Source organism: Lathyrus oleraceus, chromosome 2 (genome assembly GCF_024323335.1).
Source record: "Lathyrus oleraceus cultivar Zhongwan6 chromosome 2, CAAS_Psat_ZW6_1.0, whole genome shotgun sequence".
NCBI classification, from domain to species: Eukaryota; Viridiplantae; Streptophyta; class Magnoliopsida; order Fabales; family Fabaceae; genus Lathyrus; species Lathyrus oleraceus.
The window spans coordinates 436,265,685-436,289,235 of record NC_066580.1 but is presented as its reverse complement, the minus strand read 5'-3'; the positions used below and the strand labels follow the sequence as shown (position 1 = coordinate 436,289,235).

Here is a 23,551-nt window from a genome sequence, read left to right as displayed (position 1 = left end):
ATATATGGTTCGATCAAAGGATCGTGTGGTACATATTCATGTACACGACATCAAAATCTCTTTGGGTCCTAATAAAACATAAGTAAGAAATAAGTAAGAAGGAGTAATAAACAATAGAGACATTTTGCTACGAAATAAGAATAAGAATAAGAATAAGTAATAAATAATATTAAGTAATAACATACAAATGTCTCAATATTATCAATTGTTCCTCGATGTTCCTCATCCATAGTCAATAGAGACATAATGTTGCAGAGAGATTGATCATTGCAGAGAAATTGAGTATTGCAGAGAGATTGAGTATTGCAGTGAGGTTGAGTGTTGCAGAGGTTGAATGTTGTAAGTATTGAGTGTTACACTGAGGTTGAGTGTTGCAGGTATTGAGTGTTACACTGAGGTTGAGTGTTGCAGGTATTGAGTGTTACAGGTATTGAGTGTTGCAGATGTTGAGTGTTGTGAGTTGTTGCAATATTTATAGATGAGATAGGTTGGAAAGTTGCAACATGTGATGTATAAGTGTAGGCGTCATTGGACTTTTTCATGCATGGGAGTAGGCACCAAAGGTAAGGGAGCATGCCTTGTGTTTAAGCATGCATGGGAGTAGGCGCCAATGAATAGTGCGTATGGGTTGCTGTATGCGCCATTGATAAGGGCGTTTGCCTTGTATTATTAGGCAAAAATCATCTTTGCAGAGAATCATGCAGGCACATGCGTTGGCTTATTAGGGCAGAAGAATCTTGCATGCGCCATTAGTAAGGGTGTTTGCCTTGTCTTGTCTCTGCATGGAATCCTGTAGATTCTTTACGTCATCAATACATTTGCCTTCACCATCTACCTTATTTAACTGCATGCTAATATGTGATCAATGCACTCACCATCAAACACTAAACCTACATTTTAAAAAAATGTCTTCATCATCATATTACATGATCAGTGCCCATACCGATAGTGAAATATTTGAGTGTCACTTATTCGGTTTTTGTTTTTGCAACACAGAAGTAACTCGTTTTACAATAAATCGACGATCAAAATTTTCACATTTGAAACAAAGAATAGAAAAGAAATTGAAGTGTAGTTAGATGGGACAAATCATCTACAAAAATATGGTGTTCTTTGCAGACAACCAAATAAAGTTTTATCAGTTGTAGATTTGAGATGATGATGATGATGTTCAACATATATTTCTCAGTCATGAAAAATCTGGGTAGAATGAATAGAGTTATATATATTCACACAACAACATTAAGTGTCTCAGTTTGTTGATCCGTCACAAAATGTTTTGTGAAACTGATAACGACAAATAAGTTGAAGTCAATGTTGTTGACAAGGAAGAAGAAGAAGCCGAGTTATTGGTTGATTCAATGGTGAATGATGAAGAAGAAGAGCCATTACCAGCTAGTCATGTATATTTTCCACCTCAACACATGACAAGCTTGAATTTGGGTGCAGATGAACCTTCATCAGATATATTTTACAATCCTTATGTGCAAATTCAAGGATCATTGAAAGAAGGAGACATATTTCACACAAAAGAAGACTGTGTCAGAGCCATTAAAAAGTATCACATGGAATTATCAGCTGATTACAAGGTTGATCGAACTAATGCAACAAGGTATAAGATTTATTGTTGAAATGAGCTCTGCCTGTTCCGATTGTCAACATCTTATAGGAAGAGGAGTGATTCTTGGGAGATTGGTTCTATGGGTCCAGTTCACACATGTTTAATCATGAACCCAATGCAAAACCATCTCAAACTCATCTCTCAGTTAATATGCGATGAAATTTTGGCTGCCATTAGCGATAATCCGTTGTTAAAGGTGAGTACAATAATCTCGCATATTGTAACACAGCACAACTATACTTTATCATATATGAAGGTTTGGATAGTTAGGACTAAGATGGTTGAAAAAGTGTTTGGAAATTGTGAGGAGTCTTACAAACAACTTCCTAAATAGTTGGTGGCTCATATAAATTATGCTCCATGGACTATTGTCAATTTGGAAACATTGTCGGTGTATACCCTAGACGGGACTTGTGCTATTGGTAATGGAGTATTCCACCGACTCTTTTGGGCGTATCAACCATGCATCAAAGGTTTTGCTTTCTGTAAACCTATTATACAAATTGATGTTACATGGTTGTACGGGAAATATAAAGGAACGCTACTGATGGCAATGGCACAAGATGGCAACAACAACATTTTTCCAATCGTCTTTGCTCTAGTTGAAGGGTTGACTGCTGAGGGATGAAGTTTTTTCCTAAAAAATCTTCGATTGCACGTTGCTCCTAAGCCTAAGTTATGTTTGATCTCAGACCCTGACACCCTTCAATAGTGAGTGCCTACAAAAACATTGATAATGGATGGTAGGATCCTCCGTCAACGCATGTCTACTGCATTAGACATATCTCTCAAAATTTCATGCGGGTGATCAAAGACAAAACGTTGCAGAAGAAGGTTGTCAACGCAAGGTATGCATTAACATAACCTTCTTTCAAACAATACCGTGAAGATATTAAATTGTCAAACACAGATGCAGTAAGGTTGACTAACAGTATTCCATTGGAGAAGTGGACGAGGGCATACGACAACGGTCAACGTTGGGGCCACATGACAACAAATCTTATAGAATCAATGAACTTTATCTTCAAAGGAATCCAAAACTAGATATCTCTGAATCAAAAACAACACTTTTTTTATATTAGAAAGTAACTAGTGACTAATGAGGTTTTCGGTTTAATAGTGCACAATGTTTGGCACAAGTGTGACAAGCTTACCAAATTTTAAGGAAAATGCTCACATTTGATTTAGAGAGGTTAACTGCATGTACTGCATGCACATATTGCAATTATGGAATACAATACTTGTGGAATATGCGCTTGAAAGGCCATGAGAAAATGAGTTGATTTTGTATTTGTGTATGCTTGTTTTGGTAAAATCAACTAGGTCTTACCCATGACTAAAAGGCTTCCATCTTGCTCTTTAGTTTGTTGTTTCTTCTTCTAATGTTTGGTGATGTTACCAAGTGCTCTTGACTCTCTTTTTATAAGAGCTATTCATGATTCTGGAGACATTTCAATCATTTTTCGTAAATTGTTGGGTTGTGCTAGATACTCACTCCAAGATTTAAGTTTAAGTTACAACCAATTTACTGACACATTTCCTTATTTTTCAATGTTCCCGTCTCTAATAGTAATCGACCTTTCAAATACACTCTTCCTTCCATATCTTGTTGGATATGATCAAAATATTGACAGAAGAAGCGAGTAGTTTTATAAACTTCTGTATTTTCATTTGAGTACAATTTTGGTCTTTATACATACTCAGAGACTTTAACTATTCTAGGAGTTATCAAAATTAGTAAATACTATTAATTTGGCCACTGTCTATTGACCTTCCAAATCTCTCTATTAACTTATTATTAAAAACCCATTAACTCTAACATTAAAGTTTATTCAACAAAACTCCTCTGTAAACTTAAATGTTTCTTCTATTCATCATGCCTATCAATTTCTTGCCTCTGTCGAAGATTTCTTTTGATAGTGGTTTTGTGAAAATGTCTGTTGCTTGGTCCTTACTTACTACATGCTTCAATTCGACATTTCCTTCCTTCACGTGTTCTCGAATGAAGTGGAAGCGAACGTCAATGTGTTTGCTCCTTTCATGGTTTACTGGATTCTTTGCTAACTCAGTTGCTGACCTGTTGTCAACTTGTATTATTGTTGCATCTTTCTGTTCTAGCTCCATTTTACTCATCAATCTTCTGAGCCATATTGCATGACAAACGTACCAGGATGCTGCTACATATTCTGCTTCACATGTCGAAAGTGTTACTATTGGCTGCTTTTTAGAAAGCCAAGTGAATGCAGTATTTCCCATGAAGAATACATATCCAGAAGTGCTTTTTCGATCGTCTATGTCTCCGCACCAATCACTGTCAGAGTAACCAACCAGCTTGTATTTGTCTGAATTCGAGTAAAACATCCCAAGTGACACTGTTCCTTGGATGTACCTCAGAATTCGCTTCAATGCCTTCCAATGTGTGTAAACTGGCTCCTCCATGAATCGACTCACAATGCCTACACTTAATGAGATATCTGGTCTTGTACATGTGAGGTAGCAAAGACTTCCTACCAAACTTCGATATTTTCCTGCTTCGACACGTTCTCCTCCATCAAATTTCGACAACTTTGTTCCTGGTTCCATTGGCGTCGAAACCGGATTACAGTCTTCCATCTTATATCTTTTCAAGATTTCTTTTGCATATTTTTCTTGTGAGATGAAGATTCCTGTTTCTTCTTGTCGAACTTCCAGACCAAGAAAGAATCTCATCAGGCCTAAATCTGTCATCTCGAATTCATGTGTCATTGTGCTTTTGAATTCTTCTATCATCTGATCATTACTGCCCAAAAAAATAAGATCATCGACATAGAGAGCAACAAGTATTACATTCATTCCATTTTTCTTCACATAGAGGGCATGTTCGTACGGACATTGCTCGAACCCGTTCTCCTTGAAATATGTGTCGATACGTGTGTTCCATGCCCGCGGTGCTTGCTTCAGCCCATATAGCGCTTTCTTCAATTTTAGTACCTTCTTCTCTTCTCCAGCTTTCATGTACCTGAGTGGTTGTTCGACATAGACTTCTTCTTCTAGTACACCATTCAGAAAAGCTGTTTTGACATCCATTTGAAATATTGGCCATTTGAATTGAGCAGCTTGAGATATGAGTAATCGAATTGTCTCCATTCTTGCAACAGGTGCAAATACTTCGTCATAATCAACTCCTGCTTTTTGTTTGTATCCCTTCGCAACAAGTCTCGCTTTGTATCGTTCTATTTCTCCTTGAGCGTTCATATTTTTCTTGAATACCCACTTTACACCAATGGGTTGACTACCTTTTGGAAATTCAACTAGTTCCCAAGTGTTGTTGTGGATAATCGCCCTCATCTCTTCGTCCATAGCACTTTTCCACTTCTTGTCTCGTACTGCTTCTTCAAAACTGATGTTTTCAGCATCTGCCAAGAGACATACAAGGTGCACTTCACTTGTCGAATCATACAGATCTTGCAAACTTCGCATTCTGGGTTGTGTAGGTTCATCTTCATTGTCAGAATCTTCAAGTTTTGTCGAAATGTTTGAAGGTACAGCGACAAATGATTCTTCAACTTCGACAACAGCTTTTGTCGAACTGTTCCAGTCCCACTTACTTGTTTCGTTTATTCGAACGTCTCTACTCACTATCACCTTCTTTCTTATGGGATCAAATAGCTTGTACCCTTTTGTTTTCTCATCATACCCTATGAGTATGTATTTCTGACTTTTGTCTTCAAGTTTCGTTCTTCGTTGATCTGGTACGTGTGCATAAGCCACACTTCCAAATACTTTGAGATGAGAAACTGTTGGCTTCTGTCCGCTCCACGCTTCTTGTGGTGTTTGATCTTCTAACTTCAAATGTGGACATCGATTCTGAACATAAATGGCACATTTTACAGCTTCTGCCCAAAATTCCTTTGGCATGTTCTTGCTTTTAAGCATTGAACGAACCATGTCAAGGACTGTTCGATTCTTCCTTTCAGCCACCCCATTTTGTTGAGGTGAGTATGTTGCAGTTAGAAATCTCCTTATACCCTGCTCTTCATAATACTTCATAAAAGCTATCGAAGTATACTCACCACCTCTATCTGATCGAACTGCTTTAGTGTGTCTGTCGGTTTCCTTCTCCACCATTACTTTGAACCTTTTGAACACCTCGAATGCTTCAGACTTTTCTTTCAAGAAATAGACCCATGTCTTCCGTGAGTAATCGTTGATAAAGGAAATAAAGTATCTTTTGCTACTGAAAGATTCTGGCGTGATTGGCCCACATATGTCGGTGTGAATCAAATCAAGGATATGCTTAGCTTGATATTCTGCCTTCTTTTGAAATGAAGTTCTTGTTTGTTTGCTAAGCACACATTCTTCACAGAACTTTCCTTCATAATCTATATCTGGTAGTCCATGCACCATGTTCCTTTTCGCCAACCTTTTTAAACCAGCATGATGTAGATGACCAAAGCGTAGATGCCATAGTGACTCTTTGTCTTCGACACTTACTTGTAAACATTTTTCTCGAACGTTTATCAGATTCAGTTTGTACATTCGATTTTTCTCCATTTCGACACGAGCAATCAGATGTCCCAGTTTGTCCTTCAAATGCAGTATCCGTTCTTTCATCAGTATCGAATAACCTTTTTCTGTAAGTTGTCCCAAACTCAAGATATTGGTCTTAAGATTTGGTACATAATAAACATCTTGAATTGACCCAATCAACCCATCCTTCTGCAAGTAACGGATCGTTCCTTTGCCTTCGACCTTCACTTTTGATGCATCTCCAAAAGACACATTTCCGTCTTCAATCTTTCTCAATTCCTTAAACAGGTGTTTGTGACCACACATATGGTTACTTGCTCCTGAGTCAAGATACCAAACGTTGTCATTTGTGTTGATCTCATTTTGAGCCATCAAGAGAAAACCTTCATTTGCTTCAGCTTCCAAAGTTAGATTGGTTGTTTCTTCTACCTTCTTTTCGATTCGACAATCTTTTGCAAGATGTCCCACTTTATCACAGTTATAGCATTTGAATGAGTTACAATCCTTCGCATAATGATCATACTTCCCACACTTGTAGCATTCAAAGTTGGAATGGTTCGACCTACCACCTCTTTGACCACGTCCTCTGCCACGCCAATTTTGCTGACTCGACTGTCCTCTCTCGAAGTTGCTGCCTCTACCACTTCGACCACTGTCACGTCCTCCACGACCACGTCCTCTTCCTCGAAAATTTTGAGAAAAGAGTACCTTTTCGTCTTTGATTTTCTCCGTTGATAGTGAGTGCCTACAAAAACATTGATAATCGATGGTAGGATCCTCCGTCAACGTATGTCTACTGCATTAGACATATCTCTCAAAATTTCATGCGGGAGATCAAAGACAAAATGTTGCAGAAGAAGGTTGTCAACGCAAGGTATGCATTAACGTAACCTTCTTTCAAACAATACTGTGAAGATATCAAATTGTCAAACGCAGATGCAGTAAGGTTGACTAACAGTATTCCATTGGAGAAGTGGACGAGGGCATACGACAACGGTCAACGTTGGGGCCACATGACAACAAATCTTATGGAATCAATGAACTTTATCTTCAAAGGAATCCGAAACTTATTATAAGCGCTTTAGTGCAAGCAACCTATTTCAGGCTAGGACGCTGTTTGAGACCAGACATTCCAAATGGAGTTAAGTGTTACAATGTGGGCAGTTGTTCAATGATGCTTCAATGAAATTCATTAGAGGGGAAGCTGCCAAAACTAACACACATGTGGCCACACTATTTGACCGTACTAAAGGTTGGTACAGTGTTGCTGAGCCCATGGATCACAATGAAGGCATGTCGAGGAGACATTATAGAGTGGAACTAGATAGAGGTTGGTATGACTGCAAAAAGTTCAAAGCCTTTCGTATGCCCTACTCCCATGTCATAACGACATGTTCAAAGGTTCGACGAGATTCATTCTACTTACTATTTGATGTTTACAAAGTCATAAGTCTTTGCAATGTTTACAAAATTAGTTTTTTAGTGGTAGAAAAAGAGGATTATTGGCCTGCATATCAAGGGGAAATTCTCTGGCATAATGAAATAATGCAAAGAAAGAAAAAGGGTTTCCCAAACAGCACCAATATTCGAACCGAAATGGATACGGCGAACAAAACTGTTAGATTATGTAGTTCATGTCGTCAGCCTGATCATAATCGTACTAACTATCCCAGTGTTGGAACAAATACAACAAGATAATTTTAATTGTAACTCTTTTGCTTTATATTAAAAACAACATTCATTTCATATAATAACTTTGTGAGAAAATATCATCACAAACAAATACAACACATACAACACATAAGCAACACTTAAACAATAACACAACAAACTACAAAAAATAAAATACCATCACTAACAAATACAACACATAAACAACATAACTATGTCATTACAACAACATAACTATGCGATTACAACCATAAAAATAATTTTGAACATAGTATATGATCGATCACCATTTTCACTATGTTTCAGTTGCTTATCCAACAAGAAACCAAGGATATTGAGACACCGTGTACGTATTATGATACCTTTAAAGTTAATTTTCATTCTCATAAGTTATTTAAGCAATTTTATTAATTGTCAGTTTTATTTTGTGTTTTCGTGATTTTATGCTTTGGTTGTCGTGTTTAGGCTCTCCAGGTCCACGGAGAAGATCCAATGGGTTCAATGCGAGAAAGTGGAAAGTTCTGGCATGCGAAAAAAGAAGATTTCCTAGTTCAGGAGGCCTAACACACCATCCCGTGTCACCTGACACGGGCCCTATCAGGAGGAAGTCCAAGAAAGAACAAGTAATGCCCAAAACAGTGGCCTGACACGGCCGCCCGTGTCAGCCTGGCACTGCCCTGTGTCAGCCTGACACTGTCCGTGTCAGCCTAAAACGTTAATTTTCCAATTTTCGGGCTTTTTCACCGGGCTTAAGCTGCAGGGACGTTTTGGAGATTTCCACCTTCTTCCAAGGGATTTTCACTATATTAGTATAGTTTCTACAATAGAAAATGGGGGATCTTGGAACGAGGCGAACACATGATTGTCAGACGATCAAAGATTACAGAGATCAAGAAATTTGGAGAGCGGAAGATTTTCATGAGCGGAAGCGATTGAAGATCCAAGTCATCCAATTACTTGTAATGTGTATTTTTATTCTTGAATTTGTTTTGAACAATATGACTAGCTAAACCCCAAATGCTAAGGGGTGTCCCTGATTTAGAATTGTAATGACTTTGTATTTACGATTGCATTTAAAATATTATTCTTACGGTAACCTTTTGATATGTTTAATGCTTTCTCTTTTGGACCAATCGAGATTGTTTTATGGTTATCAATTAGGTTGGACTACCATTTGTAATGTTTTTTATAAGGTTACTCTGCAGTAGATATCACCTAGGACTAGGGATACCCTGTGTGAATTAGAGAATTTTTGATATAATAAAGCTTAACTTCACCCCAATTGCCTATGGACATAGAAATTAGGGTAGAATGATAAAAAGTTTTCTCACCAAGGACTTGGGAGAAAATACCCTTGAGAACTGATAGTCATTGATATTTGTTGATGCAATAGTGACTGAGAGTTGTTATAGGGATAAATCATACACCTTCCCTAGCATTGTTCCTCATACCTTGCAAACCTTTATTTTTTTTATTTTTTTCATTTGCCTTTATTTTTATAATTTTGAATTAAAAAACCCCGATTATAATTTTTGTTTAATTGAACGATAAAAATTGAACTCAATATTAACTTGCAGTCCTTGAGATCGACATTCGGGGAATTTCCCCTTTATTACTATAATAGGCAAAATTGTACACTTGCTATTTTTCCGATCAAGTTTTTGGTGCCGTTGCCGGGGACTGCCAAAATATCGATTTTAATTTTAAGTTCAATTAAAATTTTGTTGCTCTGCAATAAAATTATTTTTCTGTCATTTATATATTTTCATTCACTAATCTATGTATGCGAGGAGAACCCTCCGAAAAATTTCTTTTTGACGCAGAAATCGAGAGAACCCTTCACCAAAGACGCAGAAACGCTATATTGGATTCCAAAGAAGAAGTTCCCTCTGATCACTCAGATTCAGAGAAAGAAACTATGGCTGAAATCCCTCCATAACAAGGGAAAATGAACAGTCGAGCCATGCAACATTAAACGAAGCGCTTCGTGGGAGGCAACCCATGCGTTTTTATTTCTAATTATTGGTTGTGTTTGTTTGTTATTGTAGGTTTACACAGTGCCTTGCATAAAAGGGTGAAGGTACTCACATGGAAAAATGAGCAGAACAACAACCTGAAATGGCCCGTGTCAGGCTTGCGGATTTGAAATTTGTTTGAAAATTTTGAATTTCGTGTGGGCATGTCGCATTTCCCGCCCCAGCCCCCTCAGTAGGGAACTGTGAGTCACCCTCCTTCTATCTTGTTCGAAAACATTGAGGCCAATGTTTAGTTCAAGTGTGGGGGAGGTTTTACTATGCTTTTTGCTTTTATTTTTGTTGACTATTTCCCAATTTTTAATTTTTACCGGTTCACATGTGGTTTATTTTTACTATCAGGTATCATGTGCTGCATGTATTTCAGGGTCTTAGTGTACTGTTGGATTAGGTGATGACCATGAGTGATAGTGGATGAAAGGATCACTCCATTTACGGTTGCTTGTTGTGAAGGATTTTCCCATAAAGTCGATACTATTGAAGAAAAGATCGGACGCAACTTCTAAAGCTCAACTAACGTAGGTTCCCTATGCATTCTGAGTTGAGTAAGAAGTCGCACCATACTAGAAGTATTGTGGATGCTGTCAAGCTTTACCTAACATGGTGAGTGCATAAAAAGCCAAACACATTTGTCATCATGAGCGATATTCAAGTATGTCTTTATCACTCTAACTTTGTGTAGGTTCTCTGGGAATTGCATTGGATATATACATACACCGAGGCATGTCGTTTGATTAAAGCCCTGAGCCTTTATAGTCATCCCGTTAATGTTATCCCTAGTTAACCCCATTTGAGCATGTACCCCTTATTTATCTAACCACATAAATGTAACTCGCGGTCCAAAACACTTCCTTACCCTGTTCAGAGTCAATGTGATGTCATTAAGATGTGTTAAATTCTAAGTTTGGGGTAAACCTCATAAGTATCAAAAACCAAGGTGAGTACGAAAAGAAGAAGAAGAAGAAAAATGACCATAAAAAAATTGAGAAAATGAAATGTAGTCGATGGTTCGAAAGAAGCACTCACCGAAGAAAGAGCACTCAGTTGCAACAAAAAAGAGAGAATATCAAAGAAAAACCGAGTAATTGAAAAAGAAAAGAATAAAACATAGTGAAAAGAATATTAACATTGACTTTGAACGCAAAACCACTTGTTTTCCTTTTTGTTTGTATTTACCACACCATAACCCAAGCCCCGTTACAACCCGAAAGACCTCAAAAATTGTGTGTTGTGTGTAGTTGATACGAAAGGAGAAAATATTCAAACTTATGAGTTGATATTGCATATTCTTAATTGATAGTGAAAACACTTTAACCCCGAGAGACTTGGTGAGAGTGTGATGTAAGCTGATAGGTGAAGCGGTACCTCGATGAGGAAGTGGGACATAAAACTCATTAGGAAAAGCAAGAACTATACAAGGAAGAGTGAAGACGTTGACGGAAGATTTCAGCAGTATCATGGTAAGAATACAAATTTTGGGAAGTGACACTTTGTCGTATAGGACATTACTTGAGGACAAGCAATGAGCTAAGTTTGGGGTTGTGATCAGTCACCATTTTCACTATGTTTTCGTTGCTTATCCGACAAGAAACCAAGGATATTTAGACATTGTGTACGCATTATGGTACCTTTAAAGTTAATTTTCATTCTCATAAGTTATTTAAGCAATTTTATTAATTGTCAGTTTTATTTTGTGTTTTCGTGATTTTATGCTTTGGTTGTCGTGTTTATGCCCTTCAGGTCCACGAAGAAGATCCAATGGGTTCAATGTGAGAAAGTGGAAAGTTTCGACATACGAAAAAAAAAGATTTCCTAGTTCAGGAGGCCTGACACGGGCACCCGTGTCACCTGACACGGGCACCCGTGTCACCTGACACGGCCACCCGTGTCACCTGACACGGCCACCCGTGTCACCTGACACGGGCCGTGTCAGGAGGAAGTCCAAGAAAGAACAAGTAATGCCCAAAACATTGGTCTGACACGGTCGCCCGTTTCAGCTGACACTGCCTGTATTAGCCTGACACTGCCCCGTGTCAGCCTGACACTGCCCGTATCATCCTGACACTGACAGTGTCAACCTGACACGGCCAGTGTCAGCCTAAAATGCTAATTTTCCAGTTTTCAGGTTTTTTCACCGGGCTTAAGCTGCATGAACGTTTTGGAGATTTCCACTTTCTGCCAAGGGATTTTCACTATATTAGGATAGTTTCTACAATAGAAAAGGGGGATCTTGCAACGAGGCGAACACATGATTGTCAGACGGTCAAGGATTACAGAGATCAAAGAATTTGGAGAGCGGAAGATTTTCATGAGTGGAAGCGATTGAAGATCCAAGTCATCCAATTAGTTGTAATGTGTATTTTTATTCTTGAATTTGTTTTGAACAGTATGAGTAGTTAAATCCCCCAATGCTAGGGGGTGTCCCTGATTTAGAATTGTAATGACTTTGAGTTTACGATTGCATTTATAATATTATTCTTGCGGTAACCTTTTAATGTGTTTAATGCTTTCTCTTTCGGACCAATCGAGATTGTTTTATGGTTATCAATTAGGCTGGACCACCATTGGTAAGGTTTTTTATAAGGTTACTCTGCAGTAGATATCACCTAGGACTAGGGATACCTTGTGTGAATTAGAGTATTTTTGATATAATAAAGCTTAACTTCACCCCAATTGCCTATGGACATAGAAATTAGGGTAGAATGATTAAAAGTTTTCTCACCAAGGACTTGAGAGAAAATACCCTTGAGAACTGGTAGTAATTGATATTTGTTGATGCAATAATGACTCAGAGTTGTTACAGTGATAAATCATACACCTTCCATGATATTGTTCCTCATACCTTGCAAACCCTTATTTATTATTATTATTTTCATTTGCCTTTATTTTTGTAGTTTTGAATTTAAAAACCTCAATTATAATTTTTGTTTAATTGAACGATAAAAATTGAACTCAATATTAACTTGCAGTCCTTGAGATCGACATTCGGGGAATTTCCCCTTTATTACTATAACAGGCAAAATAGTACACTTGCTATTTTTCCGATCAGTATACATCATCCTGTGAACGTCCCTGTCAGTCTTAATATCCACCCATACACGAACTTCTACATTTTGGTTGAACGTGGATTAAAGCCATTGAATTCTTTTGATCCTTTCACCCTCTGCAATTTCTCAATCTAACCAATGGTTCAACATCCTATTAAGACGTTTGAACGTTTCGATATTCCAAAGTTAGATCTTTATCGGAGGCTGCACTGCTGAAAATATTAAATCGACATTTCTTTTGTGAATATATGAATATTCAGATATTTTAAAGAAAAGAAAATTGAAGGAGATTGAAGGAAAATGGAAGGAGGGTAAGAAGTTGTGTGAAAAATTATAGGAGATACGCATTGTATTTATAGATCAACACACACATGCATGTGTCATTGCCTTAAACGCCACACACATGGCACATGCATACGCCAATGCATATGGCGTATACTCACATGCCTACATGCATGCACCAATGCATGTGATGCCTTCACATGCTTGGTTGCATGCGCCAATGACTTGAGCGTCTCCTTTGAATGCTAACTAGATGCGACAGTTCAACTGGCGCATCGACAATGAAAGGTGGTTATTTCGGTGATTAAAAAGAACCTTAATGGTTAAATTAAAAAGAAGAAATTGAAAAGAAAAAGAAACAAATAAATTGAAAAAATATAGAAACTGAAATTGGAGATTCTCCTTTGAACATTACATCTGGTAGAATAGTTCTTCCATTCCATTCACATTCATCAGCGTAGCAACAAAGAAAAGTCAAATAGTGATAACATTAAGGACAGACTTGTCCCCATGGTGTTAAGAGATCAACATCAGCAAGATCTTAACTATGTAAAATCCTCCTTCAATTGTCGTAAACTCGTTGCCACCGCCATCACAAAATATTCGCAATCCAAAGGTAGACGATAATGATTTAGATCTGGCTTCCATCTTTTCGTTGTTTCCCATATTTGGATTTTCATGTTCATTTCTTACTTTATTTTCTATGATCTTTGAAGCTTTCCACACCAAACAAATGATGTTTTTTTTTTCTGTTTAAAGTTTTCAAGAAGGGGAAGAAAGAGATTTTAATTAAAAGTGACTTGGGTTTTTTATGATCTTATATAAGTGATATGATATTTAAATGTAAAAAATTTATTCATATTTTTTTGTTAATAAAATTTCTAATATTGAATGATTAAAAAAGTATTAATTTACCACATAACGTTAAAAAATTAAGTACACTTAATTCAAATTATAATTCTCCAACACAAATTAAACTATATATTAATAACAACGTTTAAATCGTGATAAATCATCTAACAAAACAAATGCATAAAATAACTTATTATTAAATATTAATGGTTCAAAATGTTTAATAAAATAAATAAATAAAACTAAATAAAATGAATGATTTAAAATTTGATATAAAAAAATATGATAGGATAATAGTATTAGAAGAAAAAAATGAATATATATAAACAAAAAAAGAATTATTAAAAATACAAATAAAAGTGCAATGATTATGATTTATATTAAATACAAAAATTTGAAAATAATTTGAAGGTCGAGAATGATTATAATAATGGAAGCAATCGAGAAAAATCACATACGAAAGAAAATAAATAATTTTGAAATACTAAAGTTAAACTGATGATATTTTAGTAAATATAATAATTTTTTAAATATCAAAATTCATATTCTCTCATCTCCCCTCCAAATCTTCCAATTCAGAGGAATGCAAAAATTATGTTTTTGAGGATTTTACTCCCATCCCCTCCTAAAATTTGAACCAAACATATTTTATTAGAAATTTTCCCACCCCTCCCCTCCATCTATCCCAAACCAAACACACCCTAAAAGAAATAGATGATTTTGTTTGTTTTATTCTATTTTTTTGTTCATTCTTCTTTAGAGAGATTATGCACTGTTTAGAATTCGTTGGTTGTTTGAATGAGTTTTATAATATTAATTATTGGAGAAATATATGTGAATGATTTTGTTTATTTTGTTTTTAATTGATTTGAATTTTCATGGTTTTATTCTTTACAAATTAAGATCATGAATAATATATAAATTTATTCTAATTTTATAAATAATTTATTTTCTAAATTTAGTTTAGTGTTCTATTTTTATTAATTAATTATTTTTGTTGTAGGAGTAATATGTTTTTAATACTTTTATAAAAAAAATTATTTTCATTAATTAATATAAGAAAATAAATGATATGTAAAATAAAGTAGGAGTATAAACTAGCAAGATCAATGTCACTTAAAATATGTCACATATTAAAAAAAAATGTACACATCATCAAATAATTTATTAGAAAAGAGAAAGGGGGACCAAAACGGTTAAAACTGAAATGGAGGGACTGATTTCGTGAACCGTGTATAATAGAGGGTTAAAAATGTAATTTAGTCTTTTATAAATTTACATATCTCTTTAATCTTCTCAAGCATTTTTTTTACATTCTATTCAATTTGTGTATCTTTTACATGCATTTCTTAATCATTATTATATTATATTTATTTATTTACTTTCTATAACGATGTTGTGGGTAAATGGCCACTTAATTATATTTATTAAAATATACCTTTTCGATGGACCGAAACTATTTAATTTATATATCATTTATATATATATATATATTTGTTAACCATCACTATACTATATTTATTTACTATTTATAAAGATATTGCGTGATCCGTGCCCACGCACGGGTTGATAATTATTTAATTATTTCATTTATTTATTTTTACTAAAATATACATTTTCGACGGATCGAGATTATTAAATTTGTATATCTTATATATATATCTTTTATAATGGATGTTTTTCATCTCACGACACTTAAGTTAAAGCAGGCAGTATGACTGCGTGTCAACATGTGTTGTATTGCATGGAGGTATTCACCTTGCAACACTTGCGTTGAGATATTCAACTCGGAATGTCTAACACATACATATCTTGTCAACGTAGACTCTGTAGGTGCCAACGTTCAAAAAAAATTTAAAATCCATTGTTTAAACCATTTAGCTCCTCAACAATGGAACATGCCAGCCTATTGATGCCTATGAACCAAAATCAACACTCTCTTTATTTATATATATCAGCCTAATAATGCACAATGTTTCACAATGTTTCGAACAAGTGTGAAGTTTACAAAATTTAATGGGAAAAATCCATGTTGCTACCACATGCTATTATTTTTTTTGAATGAAGTGTACATTTGTTGCTATTATATATAGTTAGTGTTGATCATACCATTGAAGAAGATGGATGGAAAATTTGAAGTATCCCCATTATTGAATGAAAATTATGAACTCGCTGCTTTGATTAGAGTGCTTAGGCAAGTCATTGTGAAAAAACATATCTAACTTCCAATAATTCCCTTTTATCCTTCTTTGCAAAATTGATGTATAAGAGAATAATATCATGTGAAGTAAAATTATTAAACTACAATACTTTACTTTAATTTTGATTTCTGGTTTAAGAACGACATGGTTTATTTTATTGTAAGCTTTCCTTTAGGATAGATGATGGTAGAGTGATAGTACCTATTAAACCTTTAAATTAATGTTTTTGGTGTCTGGTATGAGTTGATTAATCGATTTGTATATGTAGCTCTATTCATATTTGAGCAAACAATAATTTAGAAATATTATCAAGTCTAGGATTATCACTTTTTCCATAATGAAGATAATGTCTTTTTTTGTTAAATTATAATTCATGGTGTCGAAGCATGTTCTTGTCGAAACACCCTATTATCGAAGTGTCGAGGAAACAATAAATTAATATTCCTAATATCTTCAACTTTTAAGAAAATTATTCAACTTAATTTTTGCCCAATAACAAAATCAAATCCTATAAAGAGCGTTTTTTTTTAAATACAGATTTTAGCTTGAATGATAAGAGGAGAACTACAATTAAGAAACAATAATAATGGATTTGAGAATAAAACTTTTGGCTATGAATTTAAATGAATAGGAATGAATTACTATCAACAAAGGACAATATTTTAAAGATGTATAAATAACCAAAGCAAATAATTAGCTAGAAAAAAATGGATCTGCTGACCTGTTGTTGTTGTTGTTAAATTTCGAAAATGATATTATTTAAATTTATAAATATTAAATTATTAATAAGAATATTAATAATTAAATAATTTTTTTTATAAAATAAATATATTGATTGAATTTGTAATAAGTCTAAATCGACGAGTTATGCCAACTCAAAAAATTCAATCACTCAATTTTCTTATGGTTCAATTATTTACGCATAATATTTTACTTGTAACCAAATTTTCATTTGTATATTTATTATAATATAATAAAAAGTTGAAACCTATTTAAAAGATATTATTAACCAAATGACAGAAAAAAAATTAAATTTTTTTTCATTGGACCAATCCAAATTTTGTTTCAAGGAATAATAACATTAAAGTTATGATTCAGATTGCACGTCATGAGCCTTAAGTAATAGAGAATGAGTGAGAGTAGTGCATTCATATCCTCGTTCTGAATATCTTTGGGTACAGGATGAATGACTTAGTTGTTCATCGTATTCACCTTTATTCATAGACCTTAGTGCAATATAAATCAGGTAACTGTTAAGTACTTTTCTATAAAGATATGAGGTGCATACGCATAATATTTTACTTGTAACCAAATTTTCATTTGTATATTTATTATAATACAATAAAAAGTCGAAACCTATTTAAAAGATATTATTAACCAAATAATAAAATAAAAAAAATATTTTTTCATTGGACCAATCCGAATTTTGTTTCAAAGAATAATAACATTAAAGTCCGTTAAATAGCTATTAGAATTGTATCAGACGACAATAATATTAAAATTATTGAATATATTGCCAATAATTATTGAGTATGGTGTAATTTATAACTTTAAGGTGTTTTTCAAAAATTAATGAATTTTTTTGTTTAAAATAAATTATATTCATTGGACCGATATGAATTTTGTTTTAAGGAATAATAAGATTAGAGCTCATCAAATTATAATTATATCAACCACAATGACATTAGGATTATTGGATATATTGCCCATGAATATTGAGTATATGTAATTCATTACTTAAAAAAAAATCAAAAATTAATGAATTTTTTTTGTTTAAAAGAAACGATATAATTTATATAACTCATTAATAATTAAATTACTCATTTGATATTTACAAATGCATATCCTATCATTATATCATTTTAAATGTATATTACTAGTTTCTTAGAAAAATGTGAGTTGAATTTGTTTTATCTTATCTAAACACAATTATGGACAAAAACGTGTTGCAACAAAGATGTATCAGTACTTGTCAATCATGATTCAAGTTGTGTGTCATGAGTTTTAAGTAACGAAGAATGATGAGAGTGAGTCTCTCCTACCCTTGTCTAGAGTACCTTTGAGTACGGGGTATATGCCCTACCTACTCAAAGTATTCTCCTTCATTCATAGACTTTAGCACAACTCAAATCAAATGATTGTCAAGTTTCTTCTTCACTAACAATATTACATCAGCAGGATCAACAAGCAAAGGAGCACCAACACTCGTCAGTTATGATTCAGATTGCACGTCATGAGCCTTAAGTAATAGAGAATGAGTGAGAGTAGAGCATTCATATCCTCATTCTGAATATCTTTGGGTACAGGATGAATGACTTAGTTGCTCATCGTATTCACCTTTATTCATAGACCTTAGTGCAATTTAAATCAGGTAACTGTTAAGTACTTTTCTACACATATATGAGGTACATATTGAAGATCACACTTCAACCTTCTAGGGTTTCCCTTTCCTCCTTTTGTTTTCTTTATTTCAGTAACACTGAAATCATTTCGTGAATAAACTCAAAACCAATTAACAAATACGATTAGAATTGTATAGGCCCTACCTACTCAAAGTATTCTCCTTCGTTCATAAACTTTAGCGCAACTCAAATCAAATGATTGTCAAGTTTCTTCTTCACTAACAATATTACATCAGCAGGATCAATAAGCAAAGGAGCACCAACATTCGTCAGTTATGATTCAGATTGCACGTCATGAGCCTTAAGTAATAGAGAATGAGTGAGAGTAGTGCATTCATATCCTCATTCTGAATATCTTTGGGTACAGGATGAATGACTTAGTTGCTCATCGTATTCACCTTTATTCATAGACCTTAGTGCAATTTAAATCAGGTAACTGTTAAGTGCTTTTCTATAAAGATATGAGGTGCATATTGAAGATCAGACTTCAACCTTCTAGGGTTTCCCTTTTCTCCTTTTGTTTTCTTTATTTCAGTAAGACTAAAATCATTTCGTGAATAAACTCAAAACCAATTACCAAATACGATTAGAATTGTATGTCACAAGCCTTAAGCAATGGATAAGGGGTGAGAATGAAACATTCTTATCCTCATTCTGAATATCTTTGGGTATGAGACGAATGACCCAGTTACTCATCGTATTCACCTCCATTCATAGGATTTAATATGATTCAAATCACGACTTTCTTTTCAGAATAAAAACAAACTCACCTCATCAAACTCAGTTTTGGCCTTTGGGCATCATTTTCTATTTAAAACCTTTTCAGAAAGGACGCATTACTTCCGTTCTACCGTGAACGAAGCTTAAGCCTCCATGCGTGAGCATAAAAGTAATGTTTAACTGCTAGAGTTTGATCCATGCGCATCCAATCTATTGCAAACAAACAAACGCTTAAGTCACTCATGCTCGAGTATACAAGAAAGTTGATTATAGAATGCGAATGTTAACATTGTTCATTAAAAAAACTCACACATCCGTCTTAGTTCCACAAACTGCGGGGAAATAATGCATATTATTTATGATTTGTGTATCATATATGCCTTTTCAACTTGGAAGAAAAATATATGTCTTTCCACCTTAGATTGTATTTTAAAAGGACATACAGTGAATACTATTTTTATATGATAGAGTGATAAACGAATTGTGAATCTATATACTATAAAATTATTTAATAAAATATATTAAATTAATATTTAACATTAATTATTATAATTAATTTATTCAAATGATAATATTGAGGTTAACCTTGAGTTTAAACATCATTTGATAGTGTATTGTATTTTTCAAAATTAATTATAAAATTTATAACCCATCAAAAGATAATCATAAGTCACTTAACAAAATATTATTTCAAAATTAATATTTGTAATACCTTCAACTTTTAGATATTAAAATTATTAGATATAGTGCCAATGGTTACTGAGTATGATATAATTGATTACTTTAAGGAATTTTTCAAAAATTAATGAATTGTTTTTGTTTAAAATAAATGATATTCATTCATTATCACAATGTTAATATTCATCATTATAATTAAACATTATGTGGCAACTCCGCAAAAAAAAATGACTTTACCAAACCAAAAAATGAAAGAAGAAAGAGCCCTAGCTCTCTAATTTACTGTTACCATTTCCAGTTGCATCAACAACACCATAAGCCAAATACAACGAGATAAGGACTTCACCAACACCATAAGGAAAATACAACGAGAAGCTTCCATCTTCCTTCTAGGAACCAAGCAAGGTATAATCAATTTTTTTGCAAAAAAATAAAAAGGATTTGAGTCTGTCAGAACACCGTGTGACCACCCCAGTTGGTAGGCACCAACTGAGAACGATCATCTACAGCTTGGATGATGACCACAACATGCAGATCATCTGGACCGTTAATCACGCTCTGATCACACGGTCATGATTCATCCACCAGACTTATGTTCCTGTCTCCTTAGAAATCAAGGACACAGTAGTACGAGCCTATAGAACAGATCCTGTTCAAGTAAGGTCGTATTCATCAGCAGTTAGACTGAGATATATAAAAGTTTAAGATTTTCTGGGTTTCAACGATGTGGGAGGAATATAATAGTTTTTGCTGTAACTCTAGTTTTATTTATGTTAAAAATGTCACAAGAGTGGTGCATAATGATGATTTGATGTTTATTGTATATTGTTTATGTTTGTGTAATTATATTGAAGTTTCTCTGGTGTATCTTGGAATTTCAATTTTATTATTCATTTGGGGTTTTGTAGATCATTTCTGAGCAGCATTCTTATTATTATAAAATTAGGTGTAAATATTGTATGTTTATGCAAATATGTTAGGCCTGTGATGATTGCATAACTTTATAGACCATTGTTGGTTTGATTTATAGATGATTGCTATTTGCTCTATTCATTTGCCATGTTAACAACTTCCAGGACAAAAGCATGCTGCTGAAACTTGTGTTCAATACAGCTTCTCTGTTGCAAGGTGAGTACTTATTCACAAGCTATATTTGTGTTGAAATTCAATTATCGCTAGATTAGTGTGAAGCCATTACTTTGTGCTGTTTCTTGTCATTAGCATAAAATATCTTTTCAAATCAATGTTTGAACGAATGTTGTAGGATACTATATAGTATAAACATGTTAGATTAGGACTTATACAGTTAGAAGCCTATAATCCCAAAGATTTGTTCCGCGAAAGGCTTCAGATTTAGAAAAGGTATGGTCAAGTGAGTGGGTATCTAACATTAAATCCCACATCATCTAATGGATAAAAGAAATTAGGATTTCATATATAAAATGAAATGACATCTACCTATTGCAATCACGGAGCCGTGTGATGATGACATAGCGAACTATTCTTTCGCCTTTTACTAAAGAATACCGTGTTAGCGTCACAATTAGCGGCATACGCTAGTTTTTGGAAGAGTCCTCTATATTGAGGGCTCTGCAATTTTAGTTCAATTTTCTCTCTCTATACTATTTATTATTCTGAATTGAAATGAATACTGATTCTTTAACAGCTGAATTATAATGTTTCTGTTTCCTTGTTGCATTAGAAGAAGCACATGTTGGTTTTTGGGCTTGCCGGCGGCCGGTATGGTGGAAATTTGGCTCTCCGCCATCCTAGAAGTGAGAACACAAGATTGAGAACTTTTTTATGATGGCCTTTGAAAATCCTTTCCTGTGATTGGATAAAACGTTTGAAATCTTGAAATGTTCAGCAGTCGCTCAGTTTGTATACTCCTATGTGCTTAACCATTCTTGCAGGGTGTATGTATTTTTCTTTGAAAAGGTTAAATGGATCACCTTGTTGTTCAATAAAGAGTACAGTTTGTTTTATCTTTCATTGGAATTTGGTATTTTTGTTTATAATGCTTGCATAATCTGCTGACCTGCGTTTGTACAATAAGGTAAAGTCTCTCTCTTGCGAGGTGAGTTCTTAATCATGTGCTATATATGTGTGCTCCTCTTCTCTTGTGAGGTGAGTTCTTATTCATGTGCTATATTTGCGTTGAAATTCAATTGTCGCTTGATTGGGATGCTTTAGTTATTGATTTCAGTTCGTTCATCTGTTTTGGCTTTCGTTTTGAATTCCTAGATATATTTTGCTTATCATTATGCTATGTATTAGGCTTTCATTTTGAATTCCCAAATATATTTTGCTTATCATTATGCTATGTATTTTGGTTGTAGACTTCAAGATATAAAAGGGTTCCCCATGATTGGCATTTAGAATTCTACTTATTCTAGTTTCCAACTCGGAGGACATTTTAGTTATACCAACACTCGGAGGACATTTTAGGTATACACCTCATTCCCATTCGGTTCAGTTGATTTTTCGTCGTATGTTTGTATTATTAATTGTTACCGATAATCAATGGCTAGACACTCTACTCTGTCTTAGTTTGGTCTTGAATATTTTGTTACTCGTATATGAAAAATCACCGTTGGAAATGCATTGAGGGACAAAAGAAATCAAGTAGCTGGATAATTTACCGTTGTCTTTAGAATGAACCGATACAATGTTATCTAAGTCCCACATCAGAATTGTCAGAGTGAATAGTACGAAACACGAGGTATAAAACATAAGTGTGTCCATTACTCATGAAATTGGTTGATAATTATTAAGTTGATAATTATTAATTTCATATAATAAAGAAATAAAATAGGTAACCCTTGTTAATCATGGTATAAAGCATATGGTGCATGCATGATTTTCCTTTGAATATGTAAGCTTGTCACATGTCAACCCAACATTGTGAATTTGTTAATAAGAAACAAAGTGACTATTGAGGTTTACTATACCAACACTCGGAGGACATTTCAGTTATACACCTCATTCCCATTTTATTATTATTATCATGGCATGTATAACAAAGCACCATGTTTGGAACAAGTGTGACAAGCTTACAAAATTTTAAGGATAATTCATGTTGCTACCACATGCTTACATTGATTAAGAGAGACTAGCTGTATGTGCTGCATTATTATTTTTGAATGAAGGGTAAATTTCTTGCTATTATATATAGTTAGTGTCAAAGAAGACGAAGTTGATCATACCATTGAAGAAGATGGATGTTGAATTTGAAGTATCCCCATTATTGAATGAATATTATCAAAAAATTCATAGATTTTCCAATCTATCATAACTTTGTAAGTTATAGCAACATAGCCTTATGCCTTCATAGAATTGAATTAGGTTATTGATAATATCCTTCAATGTTGCAACAATTAAATATAACTAGCGGAACGATTGCAAAATCATCTTTCACACAGTGCTCTTTTATTAATGACATAGCAAATTGCATTGCTTCATACAAGTCATTTGCTACTTGATACAACAATTCATTACTAGATATATCCATTGAACTAATTTGTATTTTTTTCCA

General features: G+C 34.1%; 2 long non-coding RNA genes and 2 other non-coding genes across 5 annotated transcripts in view; 3 read left to right on the top strand and 1 right to left on the bottom strand.

Annotated features, from left to right (window-relative positions):
• LOC127120067 (uncharacterized) overlaps positions 1-23,551 on the top strand; it is a 180,549-nt gene that overhangs the window by 156,935 nt on the left and 63 nt on the right. The window lies entirely within an intron of this gene.
• Positions 20,229-23,546, top strand: LOC127120068 (uncharacterized). The gene is made up of 4 exons (XR_007803051.1): positions 20,229-20,678; positions 21,093-21,144; positions 21,719-22,143; positions 22,356-23,546. It is a non-coding gene; the product is annotated as an uncharacterized LOC127120068 (long non-coding RNA).
• Positions 20,461-20,683, bottom strand: LOC127124776 (small nucleolar RNA U3). Its single transcript, XR_007804248.1, has one exon. It is a non-coding gene; the product is annotated as a small nucleolar RNA U3 (small nucleolar RNA).
• LOC127124556 (U5 spliceosomal RNA) lies at positions 21,490-21,606 on the top strand. The gene has a single exon (XR_007804035.1). It is a non-coding gene; the product is annotated as a U5 spliceosomal RNA (small nuclear RNA).